Genomic DNA, 17,246 nt, shown 5'->3' on the forward strand with positions numbered 1-17,246 from the left:
AGAGTTAGAAGTGAGTGGTTTTGTGGGTGATTTAGAACATTTAGAAATTATCTGACCACACAAACTCAGGTTTCAAATAATTTTCTCAAAGACACAGTGTTTTTCCTCATGATGCTTCTTTCTTTATGTGAGGGATGCTTCTCTTTTTTTAGGTTGTAGTGTGGAGCTTACCATGGAGCAGGATCTGCAGCAGTGACCCTGACATGTAAGGGCACTGTGAGAAGAAGGTGGGTTAAACACCTTTCTGGACCTGCCAGGTTGCTCCATGAGCAGCACAGGGTGTGCCCCCTGAGCAGAGCACGAGTACTCAGGTGATCATAGTGCTCTGTGTGTCCCAGGTATAAAACCTTCAACACTTGGACACAAGGTATAAAACCTTGTGGACACTTCTGATTTCCCAATCTTAAAAAGGTACAGCAGAATGAAAAACAAGCAAAGCAATGCAACATGTATGATCCTAGCCATAAGGAATATCTCCTGTATCAGGAATAAAGACAGTTAAACACACAAGTACAATTCACCTTGAGAACAGAGAATACTGGTGGAGATTTGATAATTGTTCTACAGTCACCAGTGATGGAGAGGATAACAGGAAAGTGCCTTCCTGAGCTATGAAAATGCTACTGCAGCTACAAGTTTTCAGGGGATTAGAAAGGAACTTGACAGATCACTGGAAGACCTCCAGAAGAAAAGGCCACCCATTTCCGAGTCCAGTCTGTCTCCATAGCTATTTTGTGCACTTCAAGTACTCCAGAAAACCCTTTTTTCTATATAGGGCCCCAAAAAGCTTTATAGGCCTTATTATTTCAACATGCAAGACAGAACTTTTCCTACTCTTTGCATCTTCCAAAGCAAGGCCAGCAGAGGAGTGTCAAGATTGTGCCCTTTTCCTTTGCTAAATGGCAAGGAGGGCAATGTGTTAACTGCAGGAGCTGCAGTAAGCATCCAAAGCAATTCAGGGAGCAGGAATTGACGACAGCTGGAAGCATCTGGGCTTGCTCCAGCTTCTAAATCCAAAACTGTACCTGCAGCTGCAGGATCCAAATACTTCAGTGGTGAATTCCTCCCTCTGGAAAATCCCCATCACATACACACAGAGGGACACACCAGCAGAGGAATGATGAGATACTCATAAATGTATTTGGAAATCTTTCTCCTTACATTTTTTAGGGGTACAATCATTTTCCTCAGAATAAACCATTTGACAGTGTCAAATCTAACTTCTACTGTATGTTGCAGCAGTGTCCATGCAGCTGCTGTCTTTGAACATTGGGTGTTTCCACAAGGGTCATATTTTCTGTCTTGTTCTTCTCTGCTTATAAAGAATCCTAGAAAAACATCACATGAGAAAGTGAGTAGGTTTTATTCCCGTGTGGGCTCTGCAATACATTTTCATGCATTTAAGCTAAATCAGGCCAGTTGATAAAATCATAGAGTGCTGATGAGAAGGATAACAGGATATTATTTTAATATTATGGATAAAATGAATGGCTGTAGAAAATGAAGGCATTTAAAAGTGTTCTTATACCTTAATTGAAATCCCAGGAAGTAGCAGAGAATAGCTGTAGTAACTCTTCCTCTAACCCTGATACTATTTTCTGAATGGTTGATTTAGATATCCACATAGCCAAACCGGGCTCTATAATCATTAAATTAAGAATAAGCACACACTCTTGAAGCAAGAGTTCATCACCCCCAAAAAGGACAAATTGGAGTGTGTTTTTGGGGTTTTTTTAATACATAATAATAATGGGTCCTTTGTTAAGATTTTAATTAATAAGTTCTATTCGTGGATCACCCTAGTGCTATAAAATTGCTCAAAGCTTGTGTGTTTGTCAAGTACAAACCCATAATGTTCTGGCACGAGCTATTTTGTCTCCAAACCAGCCCAGTATTTGCTTGAAAATCCCTACCAATGAAATGCCCCTGTCCCTCAGGGCTCACTGAACAGCTGTGTGCAGGAACAGGACACTGAGCTTCTAGGGAAAGCTCCAGCTGAATGCTCTCTGCAAAACTGAGGCAGCTTTAAAAGGAAACTGGGAAGTCCCTGGAAGGGTGATTCCCACCAGCAGCTCCTCCAAACACACAAACACAGCTTCAACAAAACTCACTCACTGCTGTCACCCCTCCAACAGTGCTGGAAGTCCTGCCATGGCTCCCACCATCCTGCAGCAGGAACCCAGGCAGAAAAATATAATTACAAATGATCACATGCATTTTAAGGGGAGCAAAAATATGAAACATAAGAAAAAGCACCTTGAAGACAGACATTTCACAGTGATGGGAAAAAATGATCGCAACCCATGAATCATTTTGAGATCTTCAGTCAGATAGATAAAATATTATTATTATTATTATTATTATTTCATGTAAGTAATGATTACATTGCATTGGAAATGGCTTTGTAATTTCCTGTCTGATGCTACCCTTAGGTCTCTTCTATATTACTGCTTTTCAATTATCTTTTATTTTTCTTCTTGAATATATATGTTTTGAATTATTTTTTCATCTGATGTATCAGCCTACTCTTCAGATTGAATCTTATTTTTATATTTCCTGCCCACATTTCTACAGTTAGGAGCTTATTGCTTTGTAAAGCTGAAAAAAAAAGGAAATAATAACAGAAATAAAATAAAATAATGTTCATGTCATGTGTTTGTATTTATATCTGAAAACACATAGTCCTTGATACAAGCACTTTTAAAATACCTTAGGGCCCCAATTCACTATTGTGCACATATCTGTGCATTCAGATTGGAAAGGAAACCAAACATACCCAGACTTTATAATCATATAATGCTGTCTAAAAACCCTTTGAATTGCAAGGCATATTCATGCAGAAAGGAGGTGGGTAAAATCCAGCTCTGCCAGGTTAAGAGATGGAGAATTTCAAGGTCAGTGTTGCTCCAGGAAAATTTTCCAGCATTGCTCTTTACTCATTGCAAAATTAAAGCACAGTTGTGGAGCACAACCATGAAGTTTAGAGGGATGAACTCGTACAAAAACCAGAAGCAAGACAAGAAACCCCTCAAGAGGAAGGTCAGACCTCAGAGCAGAATCCAGGCATGGAACAGGCAAGTGTCCCAGGTAGCACCAGCAACCAAGGGAGCTCCTGGGCCATCACCTCTCACATCATCTCGAGCAAAACCAACCTGAGTGAGCGCACGGCTTGACTGCTCTAAACCTGCAGATTCAGCACACAGGAGATTTCACCTAATGAGCTTCCCTCAGCTGCAGGACACATGACAATTATTGCATGGAAAAGCCAGGAACATCCTTACCTCTTCATGCAGCACCTTCATTTGGACTTCAGTGAGGTTGTACACAACCAAACCTGATCACAAATCTTACAGGGACTTCTCCATTGCTTGATGCACTTGGCATTGTCATCACATCATCATCAGGCTTGTGGTGTGACTCTTGGGACTGTCGTGTGCAAGGTCAGGAGTTGGACTCAATGATCTTTGTGGGTCTCTCTCAACTCAGAATATTCTATGATTCTGTGACCCTGTGGTCTATCCCTTTGGTCACTTTGCAGGCTGAGCTATACTGCTCATCTCAGCAAAAAATTAACATTTAAAAAAATCATTTCCATTTAACTGGTAGTGACTGACGGTACAGTTGTAACTTGAATTGTTTTAATATTTCTATTAGTGAAAAAGACAAACAAAAAGAATTATTTTTTTCCTCTGCACGGTTTATTTTTATCTGATTTTTTTAATTAAAACTAAAAACATGTACTATAACATTTACATAGATTTAAAAACCTTTAATTTTTCTAAAATGCATACCATTGCAAGCAGATGGTAAATAGCACTTAGGAGCAGAAAATGTATTAAATAATTTCAGAGGCTATTAAACTGACTGTCACACTCTCCTGTCTGTGCAAGGATGATGAGCTATATAATGAACTGCCTTCCTGCCTGCTTCTCAGTCATTTGAAATGAACTGAGGCTGGGATGGGCTATTTGCCTTTCCCAGGTTTATTTTTGCTTTGTTTTCATCAATCCAAAAATTTCTGTGTATTCTTCCATTTTCAAGGCCACAGGTTCCGTAAAGTAGGGTACCAATTTAGTAGCACCAGAAAGAAGTTCTAAAAATCCAACTGGCTAGCCTGGGAATCACTGTAGAAGTTTAGTAAGTCTCAGTTTTCTCTTACTAATCTAAAATAAGACTTGGCACATGATATTTGCCAGCTGTTGTACATTTACTGCCTTAAATACATTTTTTATTGTCAATGAAGTGCTATGGAGAGCCCATTCATAGCCTTATTTGGATTAAACTTTACACCATGCCATATCAGATCTCTTTTTTATTTGCATGTCTATTTGCCTTGTTCACTTACTTTTATTGGACCCAGATATGAGCAGTGTTCTTTAATCAGTACAAGTCATTATATGCCTGGAAAAATCAGATTTAGTTCTTCTGTGGTGGGAGACATTTTAGAATATTTGCAAGTCAAAATGTTGACACAAGACCACCTCCCCACCCCAAAAGAATTGCAAATCCTGTTTGTAATTAATTTCCATATCTCACAGGCTATAAAACCTGCCACACACTGCAGCTCCAGGATTTCTGAGGTGAACATTATTTGGCTTTGCATGGAAAACTTGCAGCTGCAAATCAGTCACATTTTAGCCATAAAAAATTCAACTGCTCAGCTTTATACCAGGCTAAATCCCTACCCCTTTCAGAAAGCTTTTATAACAAAACTCTGCACACTTTCCCTTGTCTTCCATCAACCTGCAGCAGATGCAGCAGCTCTGGGAGAAGCTTCCTCCTCACTTAAGGACTGAGCACCTGCCCACTCCTGGGCTGCAGTGTCCTGCTCTGCACCCTCAGCTGATGCCAATATCCTGCTTCTGCCACAAGAAGCAAGACCTCAGGCCTTGATCATGTCACTTTCCCTGATATTCATCTCCAGTAATCCACAGGAGGGGCTCAGGTGTCCTGTGTCCCCTGGGAATGGCTCCTGCCCCAGCCACCTGGAGCTGCCTGGCTGCCACTGGCATGGCACAGGGGGAGCCCAGCATCTGTTTGCCCCGCTTCTGCCAGTGTTTCAGGGGCAAAGCTGCTCATTCATGTCCTCCTCATGTTTGTTAGAAATGTCTGTGACAGTAAACCCTCAGTAACTGGGAAGACACTGGGAGCACACACTGTACAGTAGGAGGAAGAGGCTGATGTTGGAGTGTTTGTAGACTTATAAACACAACAGTCCCACAGGTCTGAACAGAAGTACCAAGGCCACCAAATCTGCAGGTTTTGAGATTCCAGGTCTAGCATCCTAGATGAGTTTCTTTCCATTAGTGATGACTGATTGATGAGTGATTAGAAGATGATGAGAAGAAAACCAAATGTGTTCTTTTAGTTCAGTTCAGATCCCAAACCATCACAGAGCAAAGGCCTAAAGAGAAGTACAGAATTCAGAGTACATTCTCCAGTGTACACAAAAATACAGTGTACACAAAAATAACATTCAACCAAAACAAAGAAGGAAGCAACTGAAAGAGTGCTTGGCGAACTTCACGGTACCATATTCTTTATTTTCAGTCTAGGGGCTTATAATTTTATAAACAAGGCTTATTCATGTGAATGCAACTGCAATTATTCATTCACAGTGAAACATCTGTAAGAACATCAGGCCTTTTCCAGAAAGGCTGCATCAGTCAAGGTAAGTGTAACATGTTGTTAATAAGAGTCAGACAAGTCCTGTTGTCCTGTGGTTGTTAGAGAATCTGGACTATGGACTAACCATATTTATTCCATACAGTTACTGTTGATCTCAGAGCACAGCGGGAAGAATGTGAGCTGCTGTAGCAGTGTGGCCTGAAATCAAAGTCAAGATGACCTGGTAAAAGACAGAGTCCTCCTCATTCCCTTGACCAAAATCCTAAGCTGGTTTGCCATTGGCCTTGCAGTGACAGTCACAGGGGAAATTCTCAGTTGCCAGCCATCTGAGGCCATCATAATATAAAAAAATTACTTTTCACAATGATCATTTCTGGTACACTCTTCCAGACCTTCCCAAGATATAAATGATATCTCCCGAGAATAAGGAATCATAAATTTTCATCTTCTCTGTCACTAAGCAGAGAATTGTTAGCAGCCCTGCCCAGCCCCCCAGCACCTGTTTTACTGGTCCCCTTGCCACCAGGTCCCATGACATCTGAGAAGGCTGATGAGAAACTGGGTGGGAAGTCCATATGTCAGCCCACCAGTCTGATGTTCCTATCAGTGCCAAATCTTATTTCCTTGAAGTTTCCTTCAGAAAGTTCAAACGGGAGAATCTGAACTATTTCTAAATTACAATTTTCTGAATCAAGGCCTGGAAAAGCAGTGACCTTTAGCATTGCTGGTTGTTGGATGTGCCTTCCTCTTCCCTTTTTGAGTGGTCTATTTGGGAATGTGACAGACCCATGGGAGATACATATGCAAAGAGCCTTTAGAAGGCAAGCTGTGAGAGCAAGGGATATGACTGATGAAGTGTCATGTGTGAAAACCAAGTAGTTCTTTAAAACTGGCTCTTTCTAACACCAGATATGATCTAAATGTAAAAAATGTAGAACAGAATCTTTCTCTTGTTGAAGGCTTTCCAAGAGATAGGATTTTAAAAGCCTACCAGTATCTTCTTCTCAAAATGTTCCAGACTGGGATCCAAGCCTAATGGCTCAATCTGATCTGCACTGTGTAAACATTTCAAACTGATTGAAACTGAGGAACAGTGATCTAGGACAGTTTAGGCAGCCTATAAAGTAGTTGTCAGATAACTCATCCTTTATAAGCTGGTAAAATGTTCCCTCACATAAGTCTTGCTTTATTCTCTTTCCTTTTCCCTTAAGTAGCAGTGACAGAATTCCAACAGCAATTCATGTCTGCAGAGTCAAAGAATTATTTGGGTTGGAAAAGGAGGAGGATTGTGGAAAGTGGTGCTGAACAGTGTGGGGCTTTAGAGGGATGGCATGTGTCTGGCCATATCAGCTGTGCATGGCAGCATGGCCACATCAGAGACCCAGCTCAGGTGGAACTGTACAGTCACCAGGGTGTGCTGAAAACACGGGGTGTAGCCCACTTGAGTTCCCATTTCCTGTCTAAGAGGAAAGAAGTATTGAAGTAAAGGGAGGGTAAAATAGCAAATTATAGATATATTTGCCAGATTAGAAGAAATTTCTTAATTTAGTAAACGCATTTGTCTATAATCCACAATTTGGGTGACTCGACAAAAATATAATACAGTATTCAAGAGCATCTGTTGTATGTTCTGCCTCTCTTTCTGGTATATTTTTTCAGAAATGCAGGTTTAAAGATGGACAGCTTAAGATATATAGTAGCATTCCCTTGGCTGCTTAGTTGTGCTTGGTACATGCAGTGTGCTATACGGAAATGCACACAAAACCAACACATGAGGCTCTCCACCATCTGCAGTCTGGCACCAATTTTTTTCATTCTTTCTCAGTATTGAAAAGGAAACTGGAAAATCTGCTCCATCTTTTTGCTCCATACAGTGACGCATGCTGATCCTTGTCGAGTATATCAGTAGAACTGGCTCAAATGATTGAGTGATTTTTGTTATTAAAACTAAGATGAAGCTTTCTAATTTTTCCTTTATCTTCCAGTTCATTAATAAAACTGGGTAAGGCTTCTTGTGGTTTTGGCAAGAAAATGAAGCACAATGAAACCTTCTATTTACTTGCAATACATTTTGCAACTAATGGTCTTGAAGCCCCAGACTGACATGAAGCTTGGATAGCAAAGGAAGGTTTTTTATTCATTCACATGGAATTCACAGTCCTAAGGATTACTCATGATTTGTAGTGCACCCCATAGAAATGAGAGCTTCAGTTGGAGCAGTATCTTCCTTTGCTTACTGCTATCACTAAACCAGTGCCATATTTTTGCCCATGCTGATAAAGGGAGTTAAAGCAAAACCTGAATGTGCTTTTAGTCCCTAGTTGCCCCTGTAGCACCCTGGAAAATTGGGCAAGCAGCCTGGAGAGGCAGCCTGCTGCCAGAGCTCAGTCATCTTGCAAAGACTTTCTCCAAATCCTCCCAGTCTGCTTATCTCAACTGCATCTTTCCTGTGCCAGGACCCCTTTCAGCCAACCAGCCAGCTAGGGACAGCCTCAGGAGAAGCATTTCAGAATTATTAAGAGTGCAAGGAAACCAAAATAATGCAGCAAACTTTCTGTGAGCTTTAAATCCAAAAATATGTTAGACCTGGTCTGGTGCTACAGATCCTTCACCTGCAATACTGCATCCAGCTCTGGGGCCCTCAACAAAACAAGGACAGGGACCTGTTGGAACAAGCTCAGAGGAGGGACACAAAGATGATCAAATGTCTCTAGAATAGGAACTCCTCTCCTATGAAGACAGGCTGAGAGAGTTGGAGCTGTTCATCCTCGAGCAGAGAAGGCTTCAGTGAGACCTTAGAGTAGACTGTCAGTCCCTAAATAGATCCTGCAAGAGAGCTGGAGAGGGACTTCCTGCAAGGGCATGTAGGGATAGGACAGGGGAGAATGGCCTAAATCTGAAAGAGGGGAAGTTTAGATTAGATATGGAGAATAAATTGTTATTTAGAAAACAGTGAGACACTGGAATAATTTGCCCAGAGAAGTTTTGGATGACCCATCACTGCAATGTTCATGGCCAGGCTCAACTGGGCTCTGAGCAACCTCCTCTAGTGGAAGGTGTCCCTGCCCATGGCAGAGGGGAACTAGATGATCTGCAAAGTCCCTTTCAACCCAAGCCATTCCATGATTCCTTGATTCCATGATTCCATGAGTGTATGATTCTATGATTTTCTGAGCAAGGCATGTAACCCCCTGTGCTTTGAGATAGATGGATGTTGCTATTCCTGATAATACTGCTTGGAGTCTTCCATAACTTTTTTTTTTTTTAATATAACTAAAACAAAGTGAGAAACCAGTAATTCTGAGCTCCTTAAGGGAAAAGAAATCATCAAACCCCCTCTGCTGCCATTGGAGTGTTTACAAGGAAGTGGTTTAAGTGAAGACTGGTATCCAGGCACACAGATGGAGCCTCCAGCCACTACTAATGACAGGGATTGTGTTGCAAGCAAGTGCACACACATTTAGCAAAAGCAAAACATTACCCTTGAGTAATACTGTACTTAGAAAATAAATGTGTCACAGGCATCACTAATTTTAAAGCAGGAAGGAATTCCATGTATTTCTCAAAATTGCAACAGAGGATCTGTGTTCATGGATACACATAGACACAGATACACATACAAGTTATGAAATGCACTTAATTCTGCCCTTACTCATTACTAGACTAAATAACACTGATATATTCGATCCACATTCAGAAAATTCTCATCCATTACCTTAACTTTTTAAAATTCACTTATTCAACTTAAAATGAAATGCAATATTTCCTCCTCCTCATTTGGCAGACATTTTGAGAGCAAACAGCTATATATAATAGGGTTATTTAATTTCTTTTGTGAGAAAATTGTAGTTTAACAGCAGTCAATGCTAAAAATGGCAATAAGTCAAAATATTAAGATGTAATGTGTGATCAGCACTCAGTGTATTAAGATTCTCCATAGAGTTTATGTGTTTTACTTTACTCTGCTTCACAGTAATGTTAACCACTAGCATTCTGCTATTGAATCTGGGACACTGACTCTGCCAGAAGAATTTCTGTTTTACACTGCTGTACAAGGAAATCATATTATCTGTTTTTTCAGCAGTTGCTATGCATGACTATATACCCCTTTCTGATAAAGCCATTCTTCAGCCAAGAATTTTTTCCCTTCTCTGCTCCAAATAATTTTTCCGATACTATTTCTGCTGATTCCTTTAAAATTTATGTTCATTGATGACAAAAATACCCGAGAGGACCTTTCCAAGAAGTTGGCCAAGAGAAAACCCAAAAATCTGCTGTGGTACAGAGGGCAGCAGCTGGAGATGTGCAGCAGCTGTGTTCTGCATGGGCTCTGCAGGGGCACTGGAAGAGTGAGCTGCTATTGCTGTTTTTGCGGTGGAATTTTGTGAAGTCTCCTTTTTAAATGGTTTTGCTAGTCACTGATGCTAAGGAAAGAAAGTTGAAACTTTCTTTAATTTACACATCTTCCCTACCAGAAAAAAGATTTTAAAGCTATGGACTAAACAGAGAGCCTCCCATTGGAAAGTAATATCTTACTGGAACAAACAGTTGTAACAGCTTATTTATTCTACTTTCATAAGGCAAACCCATTAATTAAAATCCCAAAGAGTTTAGGGAACATTTTACTGAGAAGTAGGAAGAAAGTAAATTCAGCAGCAGAATCTGTGGGCCATATTCTCAAGCAAGTACTTTGAAGCAAAAAGCATATGACTCACCTCCTGCTGAAACACTGGTCCTTCCCTCCTGGGACACCACCACCAATGTTGTTGCAGCTGCTTCCGTGTGGCATTTTCTGGACCATTGCTTTACTCCTGATAGAACAGTTCTGCTGCATTTGTGGTCAGGCTGAAGTGCCTGCAATTTAAAATGTGAGAGCAACAGAGATGAGTCTTTGCAAACTGTGTCACCCAGCCTGGGGCACCAGGAGGAATCCAGCCAGAGAACTTGGAAAGATCTCATTCATGTGTCTGGGCTGGCAGGGCAAGTGCAGGAAGACTTCTCTCCAGGAGGAGGCTCCCAGCTCTTTTTGTCCTAACACAGATTTTACCTACACACTAATTTTCTATCAATCTTACCAAGCTCAACAGATTTTTTACCAGCATCTCATGAAGAGATGCTTAAATTACCATATTTACTGCAGATAGAGAGGAAAAAGTGGAAATATTTGGATCTGTGTTGGAAGGCTGGCAATCGGCAAACTCTCGTAACTTAACAGAAGGGAAGAAAGAAATTCACCTTTCTGAGACTTGAAATGTCAGTGGAAATTGAAAATTAGTGGAAATATTGACAATTTTTGGCAACAAAATAAATTGATTTTTTAGATCCTTTTTCACTTTTTTCTTGGGGACACTAGCTGAAAGATGGATTTCCAGAAATTAAAAAGAATAATTAAAAAGAATAATTAAAAAGAAGTAATAATCATGGAATTACAGAATGGTTTGGGTTGGGAAGGGCATTAAAGATAATTGGTTCCAAACCACCTGCCATGGGCAAGGATGCCATTTACTAGTTCAGATAGCTCAGGGTCCCATCCATACTGGCCTTGAACACTTCCAGGGGTGGGGCATCCACAGCTTCTCTGGTCAACCTGTTCCTGTCTCACCACCCTCTGGGTAAAAAAACTCTTCCTTACATCTAACCTAAACCTGCCCCTTTTCAGTTTAAAACCACTGTCCCTTGTCCTGTCACCATCTGCCCATATAAAAAGTCTCTTTCCCTCCTTCCTATAAGCCCCCTCCAGGTACTGGAAGGCCACATGAGGTCTCCCTGAAGCCTTCTCTATTGCTGGCTGAACAACCCCAGCTCTTATGGTCTGTCCTCATAGAGGAGGTGCTCCAGCCCTTGGATCATCTGTGTGTCCCTCCTCTGTCTCCCAAAGTAATTAATGCATATTGTCTTTCCACCTCTAAAGTTACAGGCCTTCAGGAGAACAAATGATCAGCCCTTCCAGTTGGATTTGGAACCAGATAATGTATCACACAGCATGAGAAAAAGCTGTATTTGTTAGATGTCCTGTCTCATACATGATTGATTTGATACATTCTGCAAGACAGAATATCCAATTAAAAATTTCTGTCCTGTGAGAACAATTGCCACTGCAGGAATACAGACAGGAAAATCTGAAGACAGGCAAGATTTCTTCATTCTCACACAACATTTCTGTGCAGATGATCTGGCTGATGACACTGAGTGCTTGCTCTGCAAATCTGGAGCAGGAGACCCACAGGGTGACCAGCTGCACCTTCCTTCTGTTTGTCACAGAACGAGTGACAAAGGGTCATTTCAGATCACTTGCTGAGAGTACCAAACCAAGGCAGAAATGATGACCAAATAAAGGACTTAGGAACAGTCTGAACATGGTCCAAATATTCAGGTAAGAACATCTAGCAAATGGTTGTTACTTGAAACCCTAAAGTAATCTTTCATCTCACAGGGAAAAAAAAAATCAAAAACCCCAAAAAAATCCCAACAAACAAACAAACAAACAAACAAAACAAAAAAAAAAAAAAGAGAAAAAATATTTAAAATATTTCAATTCTTAGCAGGCACGAGCAGCAGCATACAAACCAAGAAGTCATTATTCCATCAAATTGTCAACTGCCATAAACTTATTTGGTCCCTGAAGCAACTCTATTGCCATCAACATAAGCCAACCAAGGATCTAAACTTCATTCCATGGCTTCTTTTAGCAATTTAAACTAGTAGAAGTCCCAAATATTTTACAGGATTGCATCTAAAGTGGACTTCTGAAAAATAAACTGAGATCAGACTAACAATACTACTGTTCAAGAAGGAGAAGTGCAAAGAGGAAGGTTTCCAACAAGGGTACAAGAATTTCAAACCACACCTCTGGGTTTTGCAAGGGCATAATAATTGTCACCATGAGGCTGGATTCCTCACCTTCAGGGCTTGCTTGCTGGCCACTTCAGATTATAGTAAATTTTGGCCAAAGTCCCGACTTTGCCTCCTCTTACAGCTGTGATTCAGATGGAAAATAGATAAAACCTGCTAGATTTATCTAGTCTTTGTTCATTAAGATACTGTACAACAGTCACTAATGTTTTTAAAGATATGCCTGCTGTGAAATGTTGCCAAAACAAACCTATACAGCACACAAAGGCAGGTAAATAACTCCAAATTTTATCTTGCTGATAATCAAATTAGGAAGGATGTTTAAACAGTAAATGTACCTAGAACAAATTTAAATGGCAGTGGCAGTAACACAGGAAACTTTTGTTAGATTTACAGTCTTATTTGACCCTTTATTTTCCTCAGCCAGCGGAATACTGATTCAGGTTATCTGCTGGTTAAGATAATATAAACCAAATAAATGATCAGATGAATGACGTATAATTAACCTGGGAACAAAACAAGGATTATATATTTGGGGATTTTGCTTGGCTTTGATGCTGCTTCCAAGTGATGATTACTTACACAAATGTATGGAACTCAGGTGACATTGGCTGAATGACTGGAAGGTGTTGCACTCCTCCTGCACAACATGCAAAATCCCCTGCAGGGAACTGGAAAACTGCAATTTACACATTTATATATTTATAGGAGCCATTTCTTATTCATTATAAAGATAAGATTTTTCCTGGTTGCATATTGTATTGAACAAAAGTTGACAATTTTATATAATGTCAAATGTGAATAATAAGAAGCAACTATACAAAAAAATGGCAGAAGGAAATTACTACAAATTTAGGAAACAGGTACATAATACCTATATGAGCACTAAAATCCCAGGCAGAGGTTTGCTGGCTTTATTTCATGTTTTGTCTCTTATGTGGGGAAGGAGTTGCTGCCATGAGCCACCCAGTTTCATGGAGCCTGCTGCTCATTTCCTTGTAGATGAGAATTCCCCTGCTACTTTTCAGTTTTGGTTTTGAGCTGAAGTTCCAGTCTTCTCTGCAGTCTGTGTATAGCTCCAGGTCAGGCCACACTGCTAAAATAACAAGAAAAGTGTAATGCCTATACTTTGCTACAGATGAAATGCTGTCCCCCTAAACCCCTTGGTATGGCAAAGCTTCCAGGCCACTGAGACAAACAAACAAACAAAAACTCAAGTAAAATAAACCCAGTAAACAGAAACCTGTGGGAGGAGACATATGGAACAGTCAGCTACAGAACAGAGGGAGGTAGAACGGTAAAACCACAGTTGCTGCTGTCCTTGCAGGGAACACCAGAACAGCCAGACCCTCTCAGGAGCCACATCAAAAAGAAGGGGGAAAAATATATATATTTATATAATGGTAAATAGCAGTGAGAAACCCAGGAGAAGTGTAGCTTAAGACTGTAAATAGAATTACCTATTGAGAGAGCTTAGAAGTGCAAAAAGACACGGAGCATTGCAGTTGGGCTTTTTTGTGTAAGTGTTGGCATCTTAATAAAGCTACAAACTTCACAGTAGCTCTGTAATTCTCCTGTTCTGCTTATCACCTTCATTCTGCAGTGTTTGCTCATGTCAGTGATCCTCTGAGTGTGCAGGACATGAAAGCTTCACTCATCTCTGCTCTGCTGTTAAACTTCAAAGAGTTGGCTCTGAGTATAATTTAAAATCACTTTCTGCAGTAAAGCACTGTTATTACCTCAAGCAAAGGGAATGAACATCCAGAAAAAAAAAGGAAAAAAAAAAAGGAAACCTCTCCATAACTTGGTTTAGAATCAGCAGGTTAATTTTCTCTTATATGGATTTTTTTCCCAAAAATATTTTAGGGATGTTGATGTTTTTACTAAGCTTTTCATTTGGAATGACTCACAGCTGTGGTTTCCTATAACAGAAGGGATTCCTATTTGGCCTCCCTACAAGCCACCTCCTTACCATTTACATATAAATCAGATGCAGGAAGAGATTAGCAGCGTCATTCCAGTAAGTGGGAACAGTCCAGGTTCTCTGACATTCACATTTTGCAGGTTTGTACGGAATTATGATCTGTATAAAAGTCTTGGAGAGGGGGGAAAATAGTCTGTTTACCCTTTCCAGAAAAAAAAAAGAAAAAAAAAAGAGCTGCTGCCTGAGCCAGGGGTTATGACAGAAAAACCTAGTGGAAATCCCAGAAATAAAAGCAACCTGTTTTGACTTGAAATGCAACTGTGCTAGAGGTAATGGGTGTTTCTGATTTTTCTTTTTTGGATATAAGGAAAAAAACCAAAGTCAATCTGCCAGGCTTTAATAGGAATGAGCAGCCCTATTAAAGGACTGATTTAAACCTAATAAAAGCCACTGAACTTCATGGACCAGGGTCATGCTGTTAACAATCTGGACTAGAAGGTAAACAGAACATTAATTCAGCATGGAGTAGGTGGGAGTGCTGCAAGAACAAGAAAATAACCTAGAGGACCAAGAGAGAAAAAGGGATGGGGAATAAGATTGATTTTGGAGTAACATGAACTATTATGCACATGTTAAATATTAGAGATGTTTGAAAAGCAGCCATGGCGAGCTCCCTCAGACTGGCTGGCATGGATTCGGCTCAAGGGCAGAAAATGGCTTAATTCTTTCCAAGTCTGGGCCAGGCAGGGGCAGCTGCCCCCGAGGCAGGAGGGCAGGCAGGAATCAGTGGAGTAGATCACGGGGATGGATGGATGGATGGATGGATGGATGGATGGATGGATGGATGGATGGATGGATGGATGGATGGGGTCCTGCCAGGAGCGGCAGGGCTGCGCAGCTGGACCCTGCCCCGGGGCCGGAGCACGGAGCCCGCCAGGCTGCCAGGAGAAGGGAAAACCCTCCTGAGCCCACTGCTTCCAGCTAATCTCAGCCTGGAGCCGAGCTGCCAGAAGCGAGCTTCCACACAAGATAAATGCACAGTGCTTCAACTGTATGGATATAGGATCTCTCTACATAAATCCTATATACCTCATAAACACACACAGAGTACTATATAAATACCTTATTAAACACATACACCATTACAAACACCATGATCACATTTTCTCTCCATTTCAACTCCCCAGGGACTGACTGTGTGTTCTCTGCCATTGTTGCTCATCTGGAGCCAGCAGTATAAAGCTGCTATAAATGTGCATCAGAACGAAGCTATTATAAACTGTTCCCACTGAAACATCATTTGTATTTGACTGCATAGTTTTGCTGCAAGTTTTGCTCAAAAAACTGGGGAAGCAAAAAGCTCTTCCAAAACAATTTCATTTGATTATCCTCCAAGTTATACACTCCAGCACTATAAACAAGGTTTGCTTATGAAAGTATATTTAAGTGTCTTTCCAGGAGGTCAACATTTAATACAGGTGAATTTGCAATTCAAACTTTACTTTACAGATTTTTGTCAGTATAAACATTTACAAGGCAGATATTAAGATCATTTGATCTGTTTAGGAACTGAACCTGAAAGAATGTTATTTTTAATCTGCAAATTTACTTACAGGCTCTTAACCACAAAGGCACTTGCCCCAGAGTTTTCCAAATACCCTGATGCTACCAAAATTTGCCAGAGACCTTGCCTATATAAAGATTGTTTTTTCTTGGATCATTTTCTTAGAAGGTGGGAGGAGAGATGAAGGGACACAAAATCTAGCTGGTGTTTATAGGTGTCAGACTGGTTCCACACAGTGCTTTTAGACTTTTTGTATGGCTCCCAAATGCCACCTCTGTGCTTACATTTCCCTTCTTTGGAATTAGGGTGCCACTACTCCTCACTTTCCAGGTAAGCTGCCCTGGTGAAGAGAATTTTTTCCCATGCATCAATAGTAATTCACATGCAGGGGCTTCAGGAACAGGGCAGAAGCAATGGGAGCACTCCAAAGGCAGGGGAAAGGGGCAGGTAGGAAGCATAGAGGGGCAAAAAAGGCAAAAGAATCACAGGACAAGTGAGTAAAAAAGCTGCTGAGCTGCTGGTGGTAAAAAGAGGCTTGACAATTTCAAAAATCCCACTTAATTTTAAAAAAAATATTATTTCTTTAAAAAATTAATTTGAATAGCATTTTTATGAAATGCATAATCATTCAATCTTCAATAGATTACAAAAAAATCTTACAGCTGCAGTTAAAAGGTATTTATATGCAAATCATTAATTTGCAGAAGGCAGATGTCAAAAGAAGATGAAACTGAAGGCTCATTATTTACTTCTCTGTTCTGCCTGCTGTTTTCAGGGCATTAAAAAAAAATTACCAGGTTATTAATAATTAAAATTTTAATAATCAATGGCAATCAATTGTAAAAAAAATAGAAGACTAAATAAACTAAGACAAAAATACACCAAGTTATCAAAGGGTGTAGGCTACCCTACTGGTAAAAACCCAGATAAGGCTTTTGTTTCATTTTCTGCCACAAGTCAGGGAAGGAGAAAAATGCATAAAATTCAGCCATGGACAAGGAACTTTTTGTAAATAATATCTATAACATTTAATTAATGAATAACAGAAAACTCAGCACATCTTTTTATGTGAATGAAGGATATCCAATCTGCATATTTTTTGCTTTTATATTATGAAAAGGAAACGGTAACAAATATCCAAGTTAATACCTTTCCTGTAGACAAAATGTGCCTCTTCAGGAACTGTGCAATAGGATACAATATATCATCATTCATCATCTTAGGTACTCAATACAACTTCACCCATATCACAGGGTCATTTCTTCCAATGGTCATTTA

At 40.2% G+C, this 17,246-nt stretch overlaps 1 long non-coding RNA gene across 2 annotated transcripts in view; it reads right to left on the reverse strand.

Moving 5' to 3' along the window:
- Window positions 1-1,118: 1,118 nt before the first annotated feature.
- Window positions 1,119-17,246, reverse strand: part of LOC139588715 (uncharacterized) — a 39,643-nt gene continuing 23,515 nt past the window's right edge. The window contains exons 1-3 of one of the 2 annotated variants that reach the window (XR_011678782.1): window positions 13,355-13,814; window positions 10,344-10,482; window positions 1,119-1,328 (exon numbers count right to left, since the gene is read on the reverse strand). This is a non-coding gene — a long non-coding RNA (uncharacterized lncRNA). Of the gene's footprint in view, window positions 1,329-10,343; window positions 10,483-13,354; window positions 13,815-17,246 lie in introns of those variants that run through there. The other variant, XR_011678783.1, reaches the window with a different exon arrangement.

The sequence above is a fragment of the Agelaius tricolor genome, unplaced genomic scaffold (genome assembly GCF_023055355.1).
Source record: "Agelaius tricolor isolate 1412-34295 unplaced genomic scaffold, bAgeTri1.0.p SCAF_3, whole genome shotgun sequence".
NCBI classification, from domain to species: Eukaryota; Metazoa; Chordata; class Aves; order Passeriformes; family Icteridae; genus Agelaius; species Agelaius tricolor.